Genomic DNA, 7,769 nt, shown 5'->3' with positions numbered 1-7,769 from the left:
ACCGGGCAGCCGACGAGCTGTCTCGAGCTGCGCTCCCGAGAGAATGGCGACTCCATCCCCAGACGGTTCAGCTGATTTGGAGACGTTTCAGAGCCGCTCAGGTAGACCTCTTTGGCTCTCCAGAAACCTCTCACTGCCAGTTGTTCTACTTCCTGACCGAGGGAACACTCGACATGGACACACTGGCACACAGCTGGCTGCGGGGCCTTCGCAAATATGTGTTTCCCCCAGTGAGCCTTCTTGCACAGACACTGTGCAAAGTCAGGGAGGACGAGGAGCAGGTCCTGTTGGTTGCGCCCTATTGGCCCACCCGGACCTGGTTCCCGGAACTAATGCTCCTCGTGACAGCCCCTCCTTGGTCGATTCCTCTTAGGAAGGATCTACTGACTCAGAGACGGGGCATCCTTTGGCACCCACGTCCAGACCTCTGGAAACTTTATGTCTGGTCCCTGGACAGGACGCGGAGGTTCTAGGTGACCTACCCCAAGAGGTAGTTGACACCATCACTTCAGTGAGAGCACCGTCTACGAGACACGCTTACGCTTTGAAGTGTAACCTGTTCATTGAGTGGTGTTCTTCTCACCAAGAAGACCCCCGAAGATGCCCGATCAGAGTCGTGCTGTCCTTTTTGCAGCAAGGGTTGGAGCGAAGGCTGTCTACCTCCACCCTCAAAGCCACGACCCCGTAGAAGGGAAGTCACTGGGGAAGCATGACCTGATCATCAGGTTCCTTAGGGGAGCGAGAAGGCTAAATCCTCCACGGCCCCCCTCTATACCCTCTTGGGACCTGACTCTAGTGCTCACAGCACTACAGCAGGGCCCATTTGAGCCTTTGCAAACAGTCGAGCTAAAGTTTCTGTCAATGAAATGAAGACCCCCGAAGATGCCCGATCAGAGTCGTGCTGTCCTTTTTGCAGCAAGGGTTGGAGCGAAGGCTGTCTACCTCCACCCTCAAAGTCTATGTCACTGCAATCGCTGCTAACCACAACCCCGTAGAAGGGAAATTGCTGGAGAAGCATGACCTGATCATCAGGTTCCTTAGGGGAGCGAGAAGGCTAAATCCTCCACGGCCCCCCTCTATACCCTCTTGGGACCTGACCCGGCCCGGCTATGTGCCCAAGGTTCCCACGACTCCCTTCAGGGATCAGGTGGTGAGCCTGCAAGTGCTGCCCCCAGAGCAAGCAAACCCAGCCTAGCTTTGCTCTGTCCCGTAGCCTTAAGGTGCTACGTAGACCGGACACAAAGCTTCAGGACCTCAGACCAGCTCTTGTCTGTCACGGAGGCCGGCAGAAGGAGAATGCCATCTCTAAGCAAAGGATGGCCCACTGGATAGTGGATGCCATTACCCTGGCTTATCAGGCACAGGGTGTGCCCTGCCTGTTCAGGTTGTGAGCTCACTCAACTAGAAGTGTTGCATCCTCCTGGGCGCTGGCTCGTGGCACCTCGCTGGCAGATATCTGTAGAGCTGTGGGCTGGGTGACCACTAACACGTTCGCTAGATTCTATAGCCTTCGTGCGGAGCCGGTATCCTCCTGTGTTCTCACCTCAAACGGCTAGAAGCCCTGACATTTACATTTACATTTAGTCATTTTGCAGACGCTTTTATCCAAAGCGACTTACAATTGGGGAATACATAAAGCAATTCTTCTTAAAGAGGCAAACAGACACAGGAAGTGCTTGTAATACCAAGTTTTAGGCATTGTTCAAATAAGTACAAGCTAGAAAGGGAAGGAATAAATAAAGAGAAAGTAATTTTTTTTTAAGATGAAGTCAAGTAGCATTTAAAGAGATGAGTTTTCAGCTGTCACTTGAAAATTGTCAAGGATTCAGCATTCCGGATAGGGGTGGGAAGATCATTCCACCAGCCAGGAACAGTGAATTTTGAGCCTCTCTGTGATGGTAGCATGAGACGTTGCTCACTAGCGGATCTCAGACTTCTGGAGGGGATGTAGATTCGTAGTAGTGAGTGGAAGTAGGTGGGTGCTGAGCCTGTGGCTGTTCTATATGCAAGCATCAATGTCTTGAACTTGATGCGAGCCGCAACCGGTAGCCAGTGCAATGAGATAAAGAGAGGTGTGACATGGACTCTTTTGGGCTCGTTGAAGACCAGTCGTGCCGCTGCATTCTGAATCATTTGTAGAGGTTTGACTGTGCTTGATGGAAGTCCAGCCAGAAGAGCATTGCAGTAGTCCAGCCTAGAGATGACAAGGACCTGGACAAGAAGTTGTGCAGCATGCTCCATTAGAAAGTACGTGAAGGAAACAGAACCTGTCACAGGAGCTGCTGAAACAGTTCTACTCCGCCATCATAGAATCTGTCCTCTGCACTTCTATAACTGTCTGGTTCAGCTCAGCTACCAAATCTGACCTAAGAAGACTATAGAGGGTAATCCGGACTGCTGAGCGAATCATTGATACAACCATCCCTTCTCTCCAAGAACTGTAAATCACTATGGACCCCTCACATCCAGCACACTCCCTCTTTGAACTGTTGCCATCTGGTCGACGCTACAGAGCACTGAGCACCAGAACAACCAGACACAGGAACAATTTCTTCCCTCAGGCAATCCATCTCATGAACACTTGACAATAACTGTGTAACACTATTTATTTACTCATACACTTATTTATCTAACACACAAACATTAATTTGCACATAATATACCTGTACATACAACTGTCTATTGTTATATACCTGTGCATACAATTGTCGATTTGTATATTTATATTCCTTATTTACTTGTTCTATTTTTTATTTATTTTTATTTTTATTTTTTATTATCTGTGTTTTTTGTTCTGTCACTGTCATTCTGTTACACTGTGGAAGCTTCTGTCATGAAATCAAATTCCTTGTATGTGTAAACATACCTGGCAATAAAGCTCATTTTGAATCTGATTTTGATTCTGATTCTGATCTTTCTGATGTTGTGCAATGCAAACCTGCAAGATCGGGTTGGTCTTTGCAATGTGGTCTTTGAAGGTCAGCTGGTCATCAAAGAATACACCAAGATTTCTGACCGAAGTCGATGGGGTAATTGTAGAAGAACCTAACTGGATGGTGAAATAATGCTGTAGAGTTGGAGTGGCAGGGAATGTCCGCCAGGCAGCCTGAGATCCGTGCAGCTACCGTTGGATCATCTGGTTAAAATGAGAGATAGAGCTGTGTGTCATCAGCATAGCAATGGTAGGAGAAGCCATGTGCCTGTATGATGGGACCCAGTGATGTAGTGTATATGGAGAAGAGGTGGGGTCCAAGAACTGATCCCTGAGGAACCCCAGTGACCAGTTGATGAGCTTTGGAGACTGCCCCTCCCCAGGCCACCCTGAAAGACCTACCAGTGAGATAGGATTCAAACCAACGAAGTGGAATCCCTGTGATGTCCAGTGATGAGAGTGCAGACAGGAGGATCTGGTGATTGACAGTGTCAAAAGCAGCAGATAGATCCAGCAGAATAAGAACTGATGATTTGGAATAAGCTTTTGCCATTCGCAAGGCTTCCGTAACTAACAGTAACGCAATCTCAGTTGCACAGTAACGCAGTCTCACTGAGTGGCCCCGGCTTCGGGTCGGCTTGCTAAAACCGCTCCAGAGAGTCCATATAGTAGACCATGTTGAGCTCCTCCGTCCACTCGGCAGTCAGACGTGGTGGAGCATTTGGAATAAGCTTTTGCCATTCGCAAGGCTTCCGTAACTAACAGTAACGCAATCTCAGTTGCACAGTAACGCAGTCTCACTGAGTGGCCCCGGCTTCGGGTCGGCTTGCTAAAACCGCCCCAGAGAGTCCATATAGTAGACCATGTTGAGCTCCTCCGTCCACTCGGCAGTCAGACGTGGTGGAGTGTCCGGCACCAGGCCCTCTCTCGATGAATCCGTGAGAACCGGTAGAGACCTGAGTGGATCCAATTTGTGTAAAGTCCACGGTATGGCCTCAGAGCCCGTGTTTCCAGACTTCTGCCATTCCAAGAGGGTTACAATCACCTCCAATCTTCCATATGCACCTAAGGAATGTTCATATGTGTATTTGCTTCCGAAACCTCCTTCGGGAAGGTTGAAGCTTCCGCAACGTCCCTGTCCCAAGTTGAACGGGTACGTTTTCCCAGTGTTATCCAGTCTTACTGATTGGATAGTGCCATAGCAGCAGTAGCTGGTCCTCTTGTGGTTAGCCCTGGCCAAGGCAAAAAACTAGGGGCGCAGGTGGCTTCCACAGAACACTGGAAGGGGCAGTACCTGTGGCCCTTTGTTAGGGATCCCAATTCGTCGGTCATCCGACGTGACGTCGGGAGTGACCAACTGAAGGGGAACGTCTCTGTTACATATGGTAACTGAAGGAGGGAACGGAGACGTCACGTCCCGTTGCCACAGATCCTGTACCACCGCTGAGTGGCCGGGTCACCGGCTCGGCTCCTCAGCAAAAACCTGAATATGCTCTGCATCTGCTGCCTACTTATACTCACGCTGTGATCAGCGGCAGCTGGATGCAATAATCGCATGCCGATGTGCATTGGCTCGTTTAGTTTACACTCGAAGTAGATTGGTCTCTGTAAGCGAGATCCCAATTCGTCGGTCATCTGACGTGACGTCTCCATTCTCTCCTTCAGGGAACGAGGGTTACCATATGTAACCGAGACGTTTTTTTATCTTCTGAAACGTGCTATGATTTATATTCCAACGTGACTTATTTAATGCATTAATGTCAAATAAGCAAAGCGTAAACACTTAAACACGGTTTAGGCCTATATAGCTAAATATATTTCTCATGTCTGTTTGACAAGTAGAAAGTATCGCTCAGTTTTTCTTCATTTTAGTAAGAAGTTCACAGAGACCAAGACGGCAAGCGCATTTTGTTTGTTTTCTTTATTTTACAAAAGCATTTTGAGTCATTTTGAAGGTACACAAATAAAAATAGACCGTTTTGAATGATGTCTTGCTCTTATCTGACCGATTTCAAATTTTTCCGCTGATATAAGGAATCCATAGTGTTCGCGCTGGCGCCTCCCGCACGCACACAACATATCAGTTCTAGCATTGCAACTTGGCATCGCAGCCTCATCATCAGCAAACTAAATGAGACAACTAAACATACAAAAGGTATTTTGTGACTCAATTTAACTTGTCTCCAAGACGGCAAGCGCATTTTGTTTGTTTTCTTTATTTTACAAAAGCATTTTGAGTCATTTTGAAGGTACACAAATAAAAATAGACCGTTTTGAATGATGTCTTGCTCTTATCTGACCGATTTCAAATTTTTCCGCTGATATAAGGAATCCATAATGTTCGCACTGGCGCCTCCCGCACGCACACAACATATCAGTTCTAGCATTGCAACTTGACATCGCAGCCTCATCATCAGCAAACTAAATGAGACAACTAAACATACAAAAGGTATTTTGTGACTCAATTTAACTTGTCTGTTGTACAATATGTAGGTTTTACCGGTCAGCGTGAGCATCGCCATTCCGTGGTGTTTTCCCAAACTTTTTTTTTTTCATATGTGAAGGATGCTGTTAGTAGTTATTCGGACACGAGAGAAGTACAAAGCCTTCTTTACATAATAAGTAGCCTAATAGAGCCCACTACGTGATTATGTTTCAGTTTTAGTATGTAAGTTTAGTTTGTTATGGACATAGCCATAGGGGCCGATTTATTTTTCTCTCGGTGGGTGCAAAAAACAAGTTTTTTTTTTAATTATTATGATTTTTTTAATAAAACATTTTCACCACTGTTTCTACTAGTAAATGATAACCTGGCTAAGTTATACGCAACACATGCTTAACATATTTAAAAATTCTCATTGCTCAGTAATTAATTGTACTGGGTGTTTTTCTAGAGTAGTCTATATATATGCATTTATTTTTGTTCTTTTATTAATTGAATGTAAGGGGTCCCTGGCTCCAAAAAGTTTGAAAACCCCTGACTGTTCTAAGTAAACCTGGGCATTTGGTCACCCTGCCACACACACATACACATCCCATATGCATACTTCAGATACTCAAACTTGCTGGAGAAGATGGATTTTTATGTGTGGCTTTTTATGTTTTATTAAGCCGTAGTACTTTGCTAATGCCGCACTCTAGTTTAATTGCTGTGGTGGTTCTATTTAAAGTTATTTTTGCTTAATTAAGATTTTTGTTGCTTTATTATATATGTAAAATGTTTTATGTATTAGAAAACAAAAGTCTTATATTTACCAAGTCTGCATTCATTTGATCCAAAATACAGTAAAAATGGTAATATTGTGAAATATTATTACAATTTAAAATTTCTGTTTTCTATTTGAATATATTTGAATATATAATTTATTCCTTTGATGAAAAGCTGAATTTTCAGCATCATTACTCCAGTCTTCAGTGCCTCGTGATCCTTCAGAAATAATTTTAATATTTAATTGTAATATAAGTTTCAGGAAAATAAAAGCAGTCTCTCTCTCTCTCTCTCTCTCTCTCTCTCTCTCTCTCTTCAGTCTTCTCAAGTATCTATTTCTCCTCTTAGTTGGGTGTGCCAGCTGAGATTGTTGCAACCACTGCAAGTTACTCTTTATACACATTGTATTATGTTCAATATATATATATATATATATATATATATAAAATAGATTTTACATAATGGAAAGTCTATTTTAGAACTATGAACCTTTATTCCATTGAAAAGAATTGTAACACAATGATGTTTATATTTAATTCCACATATGTAAAAGGCAGTTCAATAATTACTAAAATTATGTATAATTACTTTACAATTCATTTAGCATTATTTGTTTCCACATTATGGAAATGAGATGCTTGGGTTTTAGAATGAAAACAATCCAACATTTCTTAATGCTCCTAAAAGCAAGCTTCATTTTCTATAAGCAAACAATGCGGGTGAAATATGACCTGTGCATGTTCTCAGTGTTTTTCTTGAGATTTACCCATCAACAGAACTCTCTAAATGGATTATAAATAAGCACATGATCACACAGCATCAGACTGCCTCTCCTCGCTTTACGCCGACCCTCCGGGGATCGTTCAGGTACTGCTGATGAAGTCATCTCTGGCTGAAGACCGGCTGTTGCCTGGGAGACGGAACTTCAGTCATCCGGTCTGTCATCATATGACATCAACCGCTGCCTCACACAGCTGCTGTCTGCTGCGCTGAGAATGCAGAACGTCTGCTTTATGAAATGTCATTCGCATCTCACATTCTATTTTGATGGTGCTGGTTATCACTGACGAGGCCAATTTGAGTTTGAATTCAGCCAGGGTTATTATTATTAACTAAAACTAAAACCATAAAAACATTTCATTACTTGAAATTAAAAAAAAAAAATTTAACTGAAAAAAAATACACTTATTTTACTTCAGTTAGTTGGTGACTTTTCTCATTTTCATTTAGTTAGCAGGGTTATTAGTTAACTAAAACTGAAACTAAAATTAAAACCATAAAAACAAGATTTGTTATTTGAAATGAAATAAACATTAACTGAATACAACCTAAAAAACGTTATTTTTAATGTCAGATAGTTGTCACGGCAGCATTTCTCTTTTTACATTTGTTGAACTTGATGTACTAAAATAACTAAAACTAAAACTGAAATAGAAATGATTAAAAACGGTATGTATATAAAAAACAAAAACTATTAAAATGAAAGAAATGCAACAAAATTACTAAAACTAACTAAAATTAAAATAAAAACAGAAAATCAAAAAATTAACAAAACACACACACACACACACACAACTTTTTGTCTTCTGTTTTATGAATACTATGAATTCAGACATACTACTTTTTTCA

This window comes from Sinocyclocheilus grahami, unplaced genomic scaffold (assembly GCF_001515645.1).
Source record: "Sinocyclocheilus grahami isolate Dianchi unplaced genomic scaffold, SAMN03320097.WGS_v1.1 scaffold289.1, whole genome shotgun sequence".
NCBI lineage: Eukaryota > Metazoa > Chordata > Actinopteri > Cypriniformes > Cyprinidae > Sinocyclocheilus > Sinocyclocheilus grahami.
Note: the sequence above shows the minus strand (reverse complement) of the source record.